The 16193-nt window shown below is 39.4% G+C and overlaps 1 pseudogene; it reads right to left on the bottom strand.

Annotated features, from left to right (window-relative positions):
* Positions 1–545: 545 nt before the first annotated feature.
* On the bottom strand, positions 546–2049 carry LOC105989507 (annotated as a pseudogene).
* Between the last annotated feature and the right edge of the window lie 14144 nt (positions 2050–16193).

The following is a 16193-nucleotide window of genomic DNA, read 5'->3' as shown; positions in this document are numbered from 1 at the left end:
GCTCCCATCAAACCTGAAGACAGAAGAGCCTATGGAAATAGGCCACACTCCACCCAAGCGGCCTCCTTCCCCAGTCCTCCTGGTCCTTCAGGAGGGCTCTTGATTGCTGAGGTCCCAGAATCCCCATCTGCCAATGGCGGGATCTTCCTCTAAAACAAGGAAGCAGCCTTCTTGGGGGAAGAGCCCTACGTGTAACATGTAAGAACTGTAGGGAAAGGAACACTGGAGAGCTGTTTATTGCAAGAGGCAGTCACAGCAGAGGGTGGTAACTGGCCTGCCAGCCTTCCTAGCTGAAAGCAACCTCCTGGACTGCTCTATTTTAGAGGGGCAAGTCCATGGAGGAGCTTGTGCAGCACCAAGTCAAAGGGTTAAGCAGCTTAATCTGGGAGGAAAGTAAAATAAACCATCAACCTGTGAGAGGGCAAAACCAAGAACAGTAGCTTTGCAAAAGGTAGTTTGTGTTCCCGTGGTTCCCGTGGGAAGATCAAGGAGTTAAAGAAATGGGACACTAGCAGAGCTTCAGACCGTCTTGGTCCCCATCAAATCTAGTGCTGAGGGCAGGGCCCTGGGCATATTTTGGCACACCCAGTCCCTCTCCTGGATCCGACGTGGAAGATCCACTTCCTCTGGGAATAAGTCTTTCCGTCGACCTTCCCACTGCACTGCGGAAAACTGAAGAAACTCGTTTCCTCAGACAAAACGCCATTCTCTATGGGGACCAGGGGAGTGGACTTGTTGCCCTTTTCCTGTCTTTCATGCTCCGGGTTCCTTTCTTGGCAACAATCATCATGCCGATCATCATTAGGAAGCAGATCCCGGTGCTTTCTGCTGCTCTCTCTGGCCCGATGTCTTTTCCTGGAAGAGCTCCCACTGGTACCCACACTGGAGGACTTGGCCTGGAGGCCATGATGCATTAAACAGCGCTTTAAGCAGGAGACAAGGACTGGGCAATGCTCATCATTGGAGACCGGGGCTGTTTAACAACCGCAATGGCTGTGAGCCATGTCGCGATTACCTCCCTGCAATCCCCCGCACTGGCTGCAGGTACCGCTTTGGAAATGGCACTGCTAGAAACTGCTCTGTTTGGTCTCATGATCTCTTCAGATCCCACTTCTCTCACTGTGGAAGGCGGGGGCCCCCACTCTCGGCTGCCATGGCGGTTATCGGGTATGGAGGCCTTCATGTAAGTCTCAGGTGGAGTCCCCACAGTAGCATTGGGTGGGGTTGGAGTGGGGGAGAAGACTGGATTGAGGCGCAGGGCAGGTGGGGCGGACCCAGGGGGAGGTGCGGCAAGATAAGGCAGTAATCGAGGAGGAGGGGGCCTGAGATGCTGGTAGAGGATACCAGGAGGTGGAGGAGGAACCCCAAAACTTGGGGAGAGAGGTGGTGGGGGTGGAATTGGAGGTGAGGGCAGATCCATCCATGGAAGGGCTGAAGGAGGGCGATTGAAGTAAGGAAGCAAGCTGGGGGGGTTGTCCACAGGAGTGGACAAGGGCACAAGGTTCAGGGTGTGGCTCGTCCATCAGCAGAATCACTAGAATCTGGGGAGCGGGCCCGTGGAGGGGTGCCCCCTCTTGGGACGCAGACGCACTCACGTTTCCGGGGCCCGTGCCTCATCCTGTGATAGGTGCTCCTGGGTAGCCGGCCTCACACCTACTCTTTCTCCATTAAGAACATTTCCTGGCAGGGGTTTCCATCACTGGTGGACAGCATATTCTTTGGATTTGGCCATTTGCACGATTCTGTGCACATTTCAACTCCACCACATCATAGACTCCTAGAGAGCGAATAACCTGGATCCGCTGCGGGTCTGTGATCGACCAGGAGAAGCTGCCTATACAGACAGCTGCTCCTCTATTCCTCGGACCACGGCAGGTTTACAGAATTGCAGGCGCCTTGCTGTTGGGCTGGGGAGATGGCTCCTGGCAACAGAGGTGGTGGCTCAGCACTGCTGCTTCTGTCGTCTGACAGCTGGGAGGCCAATCTGACCTGTATTGTTGAACTCTGTGTCCTGGTATCTGTATCAGTCAAGTCCACTCCTTCTGACATGGCTCCACAAAGAAGATCTAGGGCTGGGAGAATGGACGAAGTAGGAAAGTTGCTACCCCTCTCGGCCTCAGCACCAGCCCCATCCTTCAGGTACACACAGCCGACCCCCGTCCCCGCGCCCCGGTCACCAGGAATCTACTTCCAGTGTTTATTGGCCATTTTCTACCACGTTGTCTCTCTGTCTCTTTCTATATTAGATATTGAACCCAAGAATTCAGACTTGGTAGGAAAGGGCTCTATCTCTAAACACGTATCAACTCTCTTGGAGTTCTTAAAGCTTTTGAAACAATATAAAAAAGTAACATCTCACTAATAAATTCTGCAAAAGTATGATGTGCACATACAAATCTCTGCTTCAAAAGAGAGAACCCATCGTAGTTTAGTTGACTATTACAAGTTTACTTGACTACTTCAATCAGAGATAAAAAAAAATAGGTAGGCAATGCTGGCCATCCTGTTTATATCAACAGTGGAATGTAGTTATATGATAAAAGAGAGATGGGGCTGGGAAGGTGGCTCAGTGGTAGAGCGCTTGCCTTGCATGCCTGAGGCCCTGGGTTTGATTCCTCAGCACCACATATGCAGAAAAAGCCTCAAGTGGCGCAAAAAAGCCACAAGTGGCGCGATGACTCAAGTGGTAGAGCGCTAGCCTTGAGCTGAAGAGCTGAGGGACAGAGCCCAGGCCCAGAGTTCAAGCCCCACAACCGGCAAAAAGAGAGAGAGAGAGAGATGGAAGACAAGAAGTGAAACGATATTCTTAATTAAAGAAAATAATACATTTCTAATACTTTCCACATGCAGCTCTGAATAAATCCAGTGTGATAAAACCAAATAAATGTGTTTTATTTTATTCTTTTATTGAATCTTCAGGTATCTTAGTGGACCATTGCTCACACCTACTGAATTTCATTAATAGAAATGTAATTCACTATCCATGAATGGTTCACTCCATTCCTTCAGCCATATTAACTTATAATAATAGTGAAAAGACTAGAAGCTAGCTAAAAGCTAGAGGTTCAATTTAATCAAAGAGTTATGAAACTTTAAACACACTCATGGATGTTTAAATAGGTGACTTCACTCATGTCTGCCACAAGTACACTACTTGGGGTAAAAATTAGATTCAAAATATATATGGAAATTATTTACCCCTGAGAGAAGGTATAAATATTTTTTGGGGGAAATAACCTATCAGGTATGTTTTCTTAAATTAAAGAATAATGAAAAATAGAGCAAGAAGTCATCTAAGCAAATATTAAAGGAAATAAATAGTGCATCTTGAGAACAGCTAAGGCAGTCGATAAACAAAAGGTTGTCAATGAACGAGAGGGAAGCCCGTCAGAGGCGCACAAGCTATGGGTGTATAGAGGTATTCGAAAAAGCTGCTGCCTGCCCAGAAAAAGAAAAGAATATTTTTGACTCTAAGAAACAACTTCTCTTAGACTCTAAACCTTACAAAAATGAAAAGCACCAAGCTTTTAGCACTCCCTATGAAAAATTCTCTTTACCATGCAACAGAGCTCAAAACACCAGGAGGTACAGAAGAAAAAAGCACTTACATTTGTAGGTCAGGCCATAGTGTCTAAATTAGGACTTCCTTCACCTCCTTCAAAGCAACCAGCAGACACCTTTATATTCCCAATGGTTTTGTAAAGCTATATGTGAAACTTACATGATAATATTTATTTGAAGTTTACCAATTACTCCCTCTAAAGACCAAGCTAGGAATATTGTGAATATTAAGAGGTAGTATTCTCCAATGTTGTGAATTAACATCTTGGACATATAGCTTTGTTCCAATACTGTAGAGATAGATATTGATTTATCTATGCAATCTCTGTACTTAGCTTCCTGGAATGAAAACTAGGATCTAAAAATGCAAGCATTCTTGTGTAGGTGAAATCTAGTGCTGTATTTACAGCTGTTTACTAAGTAAAAGGACATACCCATAAGTTACATTTTATTGTTTCTCACTTTACTGGTTTGTGGACAGTATTCTTCCTTGCTTATACTCATCAGTCATTCATGAAACATAGTTACAAGATCTCCTGTTGTTCCTATGGTAAGATGTCATGAACATGTGCTCAGAATAATCAATATCATATGTAATTTTTTAATAATCATCCTTTACCTAAAAATCACAATTCCACTGAGAACAAATTGTGAATTTCCATGTACATCTGTCATGTCTAGGCACTTGCCTTAAAGAATTTCTTCTCTTGTCTACTTGCCCTATAATGATAAGGCTCTTAGTTAATTAGTAATTAGTATTACTATGATGTTTCCAAAAATATATTTGAGTAGGAAAAAAAAACCCTTTTTGAGCATTGTTGTGCCTTTGATGCCATTTTTCACGAGGCTACATTATATCTTCCTAAATATTCCTTTTCTACAGTCACAGTCTCAAAAAGGAAACTGTTGAGTGGAGTTCAGAGTGCAAAGGAATGCAGGGTGGAGGAGGACTGGAGAAGCTCTGCCAGATAAAGGTGAAGGCTAGCTCAAGTCTGCTCATCCCAACAGGAGCACAAGAATACTTTCCTAATGGAAAGTATTAGGAAAGTCCTACATTAGGAAAGTCCTACAGTGGCAAGAAATGCCTAACAACCTATAAAACCACCTTGCTCAGAGACCTGGGAGAAGCTAAGCATTGAATACTTCCCTCTTGATCACTGTGGGTCAATTTCCTAAGAAGAGTGACATCATAACTTACAAATGACAAGGGGTGGCAGTGGTTTGGGACTTCACATCCCACCGACCCCTCCCTTCTCACAAGGGCCATCACTTACACCAATTATAGTCATTCTGGTCCTGTAAGCTAAGAACCCCTCTGCAAAATTGACATCTCAATAACTTCCATAATTTATTTCTTACTTAATTTAAGAGCAGCTCACATTTCAGGCGATTTCCTTCATTTGGTTCATTGGAAAGTAAACTTCTGTTGCTTTCTTTTAAAGGGAATTATTCTAGATTAATGTGAACATTTAGAAGGAAAGATCACCTCAGAAATAAAAATTATCTACCACGCTTAAAAGAATTAATACACTTAGGATTGCTTCAGATGTGCGTTTTCTTTAGTTACAGAAAAAAATACAGAACAATTTTTAAGATTAATTATGCTAATCAGCAGGGAAGGAGGCGCGATCTGGGTAGGAATGACCATGGTCACAGAGCTGTCAATTTCTCCTGTTGGGAGCAGGATGATCACTTCCAGTAAGCTCAAACACCAAGCAATATCTTCACAAGTAAGCATGTTGTTAACAGAGACTCTTGCTGTGTTCTGTGAATGGACAATAATATTCTTGATAAAACTAGCAGTTGGAAATTAAATATGCTTTTCATGGGAAGCACATGAGCCTGTCAAACCACTTTGGTTTTCATTAAGAACACTGCTAATCAAATGAAATGGCCTCCCCTACTCACCCACTCACTACCATTACACCACTACACTAATAGAGAGAATCTACATTTAATTCCTGACAAGCCATCATGGTCATGACTTGAAAAAGAAATAATTTGTATATAAAGTAGTGGATGAAATACACTGAGTTTTGGACATTGACATGTTAAAATTCTGTCTTGAAGCAATTTAAGCAATAAAAGGCATGGAAATTCCTGCAAGAATAAATATTATGCATTAGACTTCAAAGAAAACTCCCTGCCGTGAATCACAGTTATAGGCAAAGATCTATTCAAACCTTCCTTAAATTAGTGCTATTTAGAGAAAAATCACAGAATAGAAGAGGCTCTGCAATAAGATGCCAACACAAGATCAGAATTTGGAACTTTGGGATCAGAATTTCCAAACTTCTCTTTGGAAATAAAGCATATATGTGTTTTTATGTAAACAGAGGCCAAAGAGTTGCAATTCAGTTTTTTGAGGAACTATGGAATCTACTCTATGAAAAAGAGCATTGGCCTTCATATGATAAGCCCTGTTGTTTTTATAACTCCATTTATAAAAATTTGTGCCAAAATCACACTGTATAAATTAATGATGCTTTAGAATAAGTCTTTGTGTCTGCTATGGTAAACCCATCTTCAAGATTTCCATGTTCCTAAATGGATTTTGGAGCTAGCTTTTTTTTGGTTTCCAAAAAAGACCAGCTGATATTTTGATGGAATTGTTCTTTGTCAGTTCTGGGGTTTGAATTCTGGGCCTGGGCACTATTCCTCAACTCTTCAGCTCAAGGCTAGCACTCTGCCCCCTGAGCCACAGCACTACTTCCTGTTTTCTGTTGGTTAATTGGAGATAAGAGTCTCAAGGACTTTCCTGCTGGAGCTAGCTTTAACCATGATCCTCATATCTCAGCCTCCTGAGTAGGTAGGATTACGAGGCATGAGCCACAGGCGCCCAGCTTGATTGAGATTTTTATTGAGTATCTTTCTGTTCTGTGTTTTCCAATCTTTAATGTTAGCATAATTCATGTAAATCCTACATTAATTTTATAGTTGTGTGTGCTCTCTTCTAAATTTAATTTAATTTTATTTCTTCGCACCTAGGTATTGATATTTTTCTAAAGTGTATCTCCAAAGACAGGAGGAAGTATGCACAGCACTAACAAATAGTGTCTTTTATGGGATACTTTTTTAAACCCTTACAAATCAATAGGCAACTAAGTGAGCCAAGCCAATGAAAGAGGAGGCAAAGTATTTGAAGAAGAAACATTTAACATGACACTTGCATGGCCAGGAAGCATAGGAAAGGTGTTAAGCCTCATAAGTTAATGTTAAAAATAAATAAAATACCCGGTAAATACAACTTGATATTTAATAGTGTGACTAAAATTTACAGAGATACAATGGTAAATATTCACAAAGAAGTAGCGAATGCAAGAACCCAACTTGGAAAATTGCTAGGTATGACATACTGAAGTTGCACTGCACATACAGTCACAAAGAGAGTCCCAGGTTACACTGGACTAAGTCCAGTAGGAAAAGGATGGCTGAATTTGGAAAGAGCACCTCTCAGAACCTGCCTTCTAATACTTCCCCATTCCTATCCTGTACTACCTACAGACCAGTACGGACACATCATGAACACATGCATGTTTCGAATCTGGAAATTTTAATAGAAAACACCGATTAGGGCCACTAGTATGCTTACTTCAGGAGAATCAAATAAAACATTATGGAGTGCTTTGGACTCTAGGAACACAGCTAGGAACACAAGAGTGGGTGTCTATCGCATTGGTGGAGAGACTAACTGAGATGCCACAGCAAACTTGGTTCATAGCTGTGGGATCAAGTCTGGCTAGGGAGAAGCCAATGAAGTGATAACTCTGGTGGCCTGGCCTGGCCATCACTAGAGCTGGCTGACAGCTAACCTACAAACCTGATGAGCAGGAAACTTCCTGCCAGGTTGGTAGCAGGCACCTAACAAACCAAGAGGCAAGACTGACCAGCACAAAGTTTCTGGGGGCCAAGCAGTGTTGGCATTCACAGTAGAGACTCCCACACCAGAGTATGAGGAGAGCAGATAGTCCAGAATCAGAATCCACCCCCACCCACAAAGCTTAGCAGTAGACCTGATGATCAACAAAGAGAAAGTGGTTTTTGTTTTTTTTGTTATTCCAGGTCCAAGAAGGAATATATTCTAAATTTTTTTCTAAGATAATTTCTTTGCCAAATGATCTCAGCAAATAGAGGTGGATTCAGGGCTGAGAGGCAACAAATTAGTACTTACAGCAATTTCACATAAAAATCTCAAAATTAAATTGAAACAATTAAAAGAAAGTAAGCCAATATGTTTGAGAGTATATTACCAAGATAAATATAGGCTTGAGTATGAATTGAAAAATATTTTGCCAGGCTTCAGGATTAATTCTCTTGCCAAGAGGCACTGGAATTAGTCCAAAGACACTATTGGATGGTGTTATTAAAGCTGGAAGTTAACGATGGCAGAGGGTACATAAGAAGGTACTGAAAATGTCTTAGCAGGATATTGACAAAAGGATCAAAGGCAAAAAAAAAAAAAAGAAATGATACCATTCATTTGTGACTTGAGCCCAGAAAACCCTTCCTCTTCATGAATCTCAAATGACAGAAGAAGCCAAACTGGCAATGTGAATGCCATGATGCTCACAAATCAATCTGTCCAAGAAAATCAGAGACAGTCTCTTGGCTGTTGTCCCTAGAGTTAAAAAATGGAGAGATCTGAAATCACCTTCAAGCCCCAACTGTTGTTTTTGCTTAATGCCCTAGAATACCAGAATAAAGGACCTAAGTTTGTCAGGAAAGCTTTCATTCATAAAAGAAAGACTTTGTGATGCTATAAATTGGTAGACACTGAATTACCAAAGCAAACTTCCATTACTATCAGTATCAATAGAGAAGTTCAAAAGCACTGAACCTTTACATGAGTGGATAGCAGCAAATGTTAGCTGTCTTGCGCTCATGGTCTTATTAAATCCTTTTCTCTGTCACCACACAGTTTAAAGGAAGCTTGGTGATGATCATCCCATACCAACTCATTCAGGCTATAGAAATGATGATGTGATGTAGTGGTGTATGTGTTATGGATGGCAAATGTGTAAATATTTGTACATCTTTACACTATATGTAAATATTTGCAGATGAGTGCTATCCTGAGGAATATTTTTAATGTATACAAGGGTAATTATGCATGACATATGTGCTAAGAAAGAGGAACAGGGCTGATAGAATCATTTGGAGATAACATATACAACTTTTTTTGTTGTACTAAAACAGAAGACAATTTAATGCCTCCTATTTACTAGGTTGACTGTCTACCACTTAAGTCATGCCCTCACCCCTACAACTCTCAAAAGCTACCATTTATCATGAACTTTGAAAGATGCCCAGTTGGAGTGATCTAAGAGCAGGGGAGGAAGCTGTGTATGAAGTTGCCATGTATCTTGCCTAATTAACCTGAAAGTCTTTTAGTGACAGAGGTATGTGCGGTTGAATTGCGCCCTATCTACAAGTCATGAGTCTGTAGAAAAGAGAAAAGGGGATGTTGAATTCAATCCAATATAACCCTGAAGCCAAAACAATACTTATATATTAAATACTAGTTTTTGATCATTTTGAAAACTTCTGTCATGCTAGCGAGCCATGGTATAATTTCAGCTAATCTTGGGAGCATTGAAGATGATGGATATAAAGTAACTTCGTGATAAGAATTGCCTTTCCTCTGTTGGATCACAAATAGACATGATTCTAGGGATGCAAAGGAGAACCTACCAATGAATGGAAATGGCATACTTAGGAATAAAACAAACCGAAGAACCTATATAAATTCAATGAATGAATTCATTGGCTAAAGCGCCACAGTCACTAACTTTATTCATACTAACTCATAGTCCTGGCTGTTGTGAAGCATTTCCTATAATGAGATAACTGAAGAGTTAATCACGCAACCCTGGCATGCAGCTTTAATGTAACATATTGGGTCTGTCAGTAATAGATTTCCAATTATTAGATGATAGCAATAAAAGACAATTCTCCCAGTGAGCAGAGGCCAGAGATGTGCAGTGTATACTCACTTTCATACTTAGGTTTCTATGCACTATCAAAATAGCACAACTGTTCAGGCTCGGAGTGTAAAAGATGAAATATTGGAATATTTTAGACCAGAGGATATAAGGAAATACATATAGATAAGTCTATGGCCAGGAACCTTAGAGACTCTAAATCCTTGTATCTCAAATTGCAGTTGACACGTCAAGATGTCACCCTTAACCTCCTTCAAGAGAGAGCTTGGACACAGCTGTTGGCCCTCAGGGATGGCCTGAGGTAGAAAATACCTCTACCAGGACAGTCAAACCTTAACCTTAACCTTTACAAAATAATCACCACACGTCTGCAGCTAGGATATTTAGAAAGGCATAAAATAGCCACATGAGAGATCAAACATGATTAACTTGAATTAGTCATGATTAAAGGCCCAGTTGATGACTATGTTTGGAATGATACATGGTGGTAAAAAAATACAGCAAATGATTCATCCGAAGCATCATTAATAATGAAAACAATGACACCTGAAAAGATGGTTTTTACTGTATTACCAGCCAGATACTGTGGCTCATGGCCATATCCTCACAGGCTGAAGGCTGAGGAACCTGAGCCCATGAGTTTTGTGTGCAGCAAGAGTATTTCATGATTTCATGAGAGCTGAAATGGCTGAAGGAAAACAAAAAGATGCTTTTCTTTTGATTAGGTGAATTAGTTGAGAATCTCTCAATGAACATCATAGACAGACTTTGGAAAACCAAAGAACATTCCAGAACAAATATGAGTATACATACTTGTCTAATCAGAGGGTGGATCTTGTACCAGGAGAAGAATTTAAGTGTTCATTTTCTTTATATTTCTCTCTAGTTCCTAAGCCACTGGGGCTCCTGTGCAATATTTCTCTTCCCTTTCTGTAATCAGACAGGCATTTCATCATGATAACTTTGTTGCTTCTGTTTCTCTTGGAAAGACCTTTTCCTAGAAACTTGTATGGTTTCCTCTGCATACAAACCCAAACTTCTCCCTGAAGTCTTTGCTGGTGCTAGTGTCCCCAGAGCAGCTCCTCACCATTGAGACTGCAAATCTACTTATTTCCTCATGTATTGTTTATTGTCTGATTCCCTCCTTCATCCTCCACCCCCAGTAAAGGGTTCACTTCTCCTTTCTGTTTCTTTTGAAAACAGGCCTACCAGGAAGGCATGTCTTTTCCTGCCAAGCACTTAGAGCCATCGATCCTGCTAAGTGGCCAGGCTTGAACTGCAGTGATCGGTGATCTGATCACCTGTGGGGCTGCTGCTGGCCTCTCAAATCGTGGGTTCTATGTGGAAAGATAGCTCTGAAGTCAAATTTACGCTGTGTCAAATTGTTCTTCTTTTCTGGCCCCTGGAGCATGGTGTGGAGGTGTTCTGTGCTGGCCTTAATAATGCAATTTGAAATCCTCACGATCAAAGTGTAGAGACTAAGTTGGGTAGATGTTTTCACCACCTTGGGAGATAAATGGGCCCCAGGGCTCTCATTTGTACATTAATGAACCTGGTGCTGTTCAACCAACATGTGCCCTAAAATGAACTTCTGTTGTTTTTACAAGTAGGTAGTCACTGTTCTAGCCCCAGAACCTGGGGAAATGAAAAGCTCCAAACTTGTGATTGTATTTACCCAACCCAGACATAAGTCAGTCTGCTAATGACACTTGATTCTTGACTTATTATTCATTTCCTAGGTGATACAGGGCAGAATGAACCAACAGGCTACTCAGGTCACAGCAAAAGGTAATGCACACAAGCCAAAGAGCAACACATTTTTAAATTCAAGAGGCAGAAAAACTGTCCCCCGATCTCTGAAAACAACAGGAAAATAAGGAATGAGGAAATGTTTCTTGGTTGGAATGAAATAAATCATATGCATCTTGTAAGAGAATGTTCTGGTGCTTGGAGTGAATTCTGTTGAGATCTCAGCTGGCTGAAAAGGAAAAGATTAGAGGATACGCTCAGTAATACATACAGGAGAGTGACATGGAACTAGCTTTAAGCACAAAATCGCTTACATAAGAAATATACTCTATATGTAGGCTGTAATATCATATATATAGAGAGAGACATCTTTAAGTAGTTGTACAAAGGAGTTAACATTCAACAAAGCAGTTTATGAATACAATGCATCTTGATCAATGTCACCTCTTTCAGCACCCCAATCATTCCCAATCCTCCCATTCAATCCCAACTCTACCTCTTCCTTCAATTTTCTTAATGTTGAAGGATAGGCATTGAATTTTATGAATCTCTGTATACTGTAATAATGTTACCTTTCTCATTTTACAGCTAAGATTGCTGAAACAAAGGGAAACAGAAGCAATTATAAAGAGTTTGAATATAAACCCAGATATAAACCCAGCATGATGTCAGAGGACATAAACAAATCAAAGAATAGCAGGTTTTTTTATTAATATCATGATTGACTATGATTATTCAGAGTTGCAAGGGAAGTAGTTAATTGTAAATATAATAATGAAGCATATAAGAAATGAAATCTATATTCCTTTAATTTAAAAATAGCCAAAATAATAAAAGATGCATCTATACTTTTGTGTCTGACAAAATTTTCACACAATACAGAAAAATAGTTTAATTCAATGAGATAAATTATCTCCTGAGGGAGTATTGGATAGTCTCTTTCTATTCATGTGAGCTTAGAGAAATTATGCTTCTTTATGCATATAAACAATAATACTATTTATTTTGGTTATTGTGAACATTACATAAGTGATTTAATATGAAACATTCAGGGCAGTGACTGGCATATAGAAAGCCTATGTGTGTATAGATAGATGGATAGATAGATAGATAGATGTTATACAATAATGACATATATACATATTAGCTATCATTATAACACATATATCAAGAGTCATTATAAAATAGGACATGAAGGTTTTTGTAGTTAATACAGTGAAAATACTTTAGGAATTTGTTCAAGGAACATAGCTTGTCATTTTCTATTATAGAAATGAACTAAGCTCATGATAGTCTCTGGATTTAAAATAACCGATTTAAAATAACAAATATCAGATTAAAAATCATATTTAACAAGTCTAAATTTCTGAGTATATTCTCATTAGATTTAGCATTCCAAGTAAAATCAGGGCAGTAACTTTTCTAATCTCAGTACTCTTCTTGTTCTCCTTTAAAGGTGACTTAATGCAGTAACAAATTCAATGTATACCTTGCAAAATTCAGAAAAGTAAAGGGATGGATTGAGAGAGAAGATTGAGAATGTTGAAAGGTGACATTGATCAAGATGCATTTTATTCATTAACTGCTTTGTTAAATGGCACTACTTTGTACAACTATTTAAAGATTTTTATACAAGTCTTTCCATTTGCAACAATGAGATGTACAAGATGCTATATTGAAAAACAAACTTTACAAATTAGGCGGGGTGGGGAGGTGGGGTGTGTAGTTGTGGAGATGGGAGGGAAGGGATGGTAGGGGAAAAACAAAGGAGGAGGCAACAATTCTTGATAAGAAATGTACTCATTACCTTGCTCATGTAATTGTAACCCCTCAATAACTTATTAAAAATGATTTAAAAAGATTTTAAAAAAACTGGCTGAGTGCTATTTTCTTTGGGCATCTACTAATATTCCTTTACATTAGTTTCCTAGTGCCATACATAAAAAGTTCTGAAACCTAGCAATAATAAGCACTCATGCTGGAAAACAGTATGGAGATCCAATTAAACACAGTACAACTCTATTATCCAGCAATTCCACTCCTGTGTATTGACCCCAAACATTACAAAGCAGAAAACAGTAAAGTTACCAGAACAAACACATTCATTGTAGCACTATTCACCATAGCCATTGTATAGAATCAACCCAGATGCCGCTTAATAAATGAATGGATCAAGATATTTTACCCTTCATAAGGAAGTAGAAAGACCTGGATCAGCAAGGACAGCAAGAGAGAATTCCAGAAAGGGAGAGTGAACCAGAAAGACCAAAACCAGGCTTTTGTTACTTAGTCATGACACTGGCATCCTAACACTCTACTGTTAACTGATAGAAATAGTTAAGAGCAGTCATCCCACACTCAAGCTCTGCAGATTACATAGGGCAGCAGGTGGTAGAGAATCAGGGACTATGACACATACTGCATCAGGGATTTTATCTCTCAACTCAACCCTCTTTCTGTTCTGTACCTCCACATCTGTCTTTCTCTCTGTCTCTCCCACACTTAAGACCCACCCCATACACACAGACATTAATTAGCTCATTCTGCCATAAATCCCGAAAGTATTTTTTCAGAATCACTCCTGCTTTCCATGTTGCTAATCTGGTGGTCTACACATTGTTCACTGCACTTTAGCTCACTTGTTTGTCAACACATCACATGCCACTTACTATCTCCCTGGTGTCCCCTAAGCCTTTCTTCCCTACCAAGTTCTCTTTAGCATCTTCAAACATGGCAGCAAGACTTAGTCCTTGGCCCTGATTACTTCTAAATTTACATCACTAGGCCAGACCTGGGCTCCAGACATATTTGTCTAATTGATCACTACCTCCAGGTGGATAGAAATCATGACCGCCCAAGCCAAGTCTAAACTGCTGATCTACCTTTTCAAAATCCTTCCAGCGATTGCCTTTTGCTTTCTACCAGGAGAAGACAATGCTCAATCCTTCAGTTACTCACAAAATAGAAGTTTTATAGAAAATCAAAAATAAAAGAAGTTTAATAGAAAATCAAAAAACCAGAAACCTGGACTCAACTTTTTCTTTACAATCCAAACATTATCTCTAAGAAATACCACTGTCTCTGCTATTCAAAAGGCAGAAAAAGCTTAACTATTCCTTCTCGCCATCTCTGATACCACTGTCTGCATACATAGCTCCACAGCCTCACTTCAATAGTCTTTTTGCCCTTTTTCAACTTGTCTTCTACCAACTCCACAAGCAAAAGAATCCTTCAGAAATGGAAATCAGGTCACCACAGTGTTGACAGCTTTTTAGGCTCTTCCTTCCCCCGTCTTCTGTTCTGTCTTCAATTGTTTACAATGCCCCAACGATCACATTGACCCCCACAGGTCCCTTAAATCCACCAAGAATAGCTTTGCTATATGTTTCCCCATGAGCCATTCTTTGGCCCTCTTCCACAGATCTGCATGGCTAACCCGTTGCTCTTTCAACCTGTTCTTAAATGTCTCCTTCTTAATGAAGTGTCCAGAGCAATCCTGTGTGCAGCTGCCTTTTTCCCCTCCCACTTCCAGAAGGTACTTGCCATTCATGTTCCTATTTTGTACATAGTACTGTCATATCTATATCCTAGCATATCACTTAATTAATATATAATTAAACCTGCAAAGACTGGGACTTGAACTCAGGGTCTCTGACTCTTGCTGAGTAAGAGCAAGTTTGTCTCTCAGGACTAGAGCAGCCATGCCTCTGCCTGTGGCTCAATACTTCTTAATTGGGGATGGAGTCTTACAGACTTTTCTGTCTTTGGTGGCTCTGAACCTTGATCCTTCCTTAGGTCAGAGACTCCTAATATCTAGGATCATAAGTATGAAACACTAGTGCCCAGCCATGTACTGTAACTTATCTATCTATGACTGCTACAACTTTTTGAAGATGAGAAGGTATGTTTGGAAAATGAATGCTTTCCAAATGCAATCATTTTGCAGACTATCAATATTTGTTGAACAAATGATAAATTGATGAATTGTATTTTTTCTGTCCAATGCAATTTCAAATAGGCAAAAGATAAGTTCTAGATCTTTAATTATTTGTATACTCCTTAATATTTAACAGAGTGACATGAATAGTCTATATCAAATTATAAAATTACGTTAAGATGAAGATGATCTCAATAAATTGACTTACGTTTGCAAGTATTTCAGTATCATTCATTTTTTGTCTATAATAGTCCTATTGATTTCAAAGTTAGATAATAAAAATGGTCCTATAATAGGGAAATTTGGGATATTAAATATTTTTGGCACATCAGCTAGAAGAAGTCAACTTAAAGAGCCATCATAAAATGAACAAATAAAAATTTAAATTCAGTCATGGATTATTAATTCAATTACATAAAGGAAAATTACTTTGACTTATATTTTATTTCTGGAATATTATCCAATATTAGTTTTTGGCTTGATCATGTCTTAACACCTAATGCAGGCACTACTCTGATTAATATATATATATATATATATATATTTCTCCATGAGAATAAAAATAAGCTTCAGATTTAAAAAAATCAATCTTCATCAGGAAGCTGAAAAAAAAAAAACTTTTCTTCCCTAACCCATCCTCCTTTCTGTCTCCTAGAAATAGGTACATATAATAGTGATAATGAGTTTTACCAACACAAATATTTTTATTCTAAGACTGCCATAAAACCTCAACTGTAACTAATAGAGAATTATGTTTGACATCACAGTTGTGTTTTAACATAATTCTTCCTTCTTTATTTTTCCATCTCTTTCATCTGTTCTGTGACACCACATAGATTGTGTTAGCTTTATCTCCACAATGCCCTCTAGTCATACAATACCCATTTTTTCAATATACATTCTTCAAGTATAAGATTGAAGGTTCACTTAACTGATTTTTCAATTACAAGGAATTGGGAAGGACAGCAAAACACAAAGGCACAATATGAGTTAAAATTAGATGA

The sequence above is a fragment of the Dipodomys ordii genome, unplaced genomic scaffold (assembly GCF_000151885.1).
Source record: "Dipodomys ordii isolate 6190 unplaced genomic scaffold, Dord_2.0 Scaffold56, whole genome shotgun sequence".
NCBI classification, from domain to species: domain Eukaryota; kingdom Metazoa; phylum Chordata; class Mammalia; order Rodentia; family Heteromyidae; genus Dipodomys; species Dipodomys ordii.
This window is presented reverse-complemented; position numbering and strand designations above follow the sequence as displayed.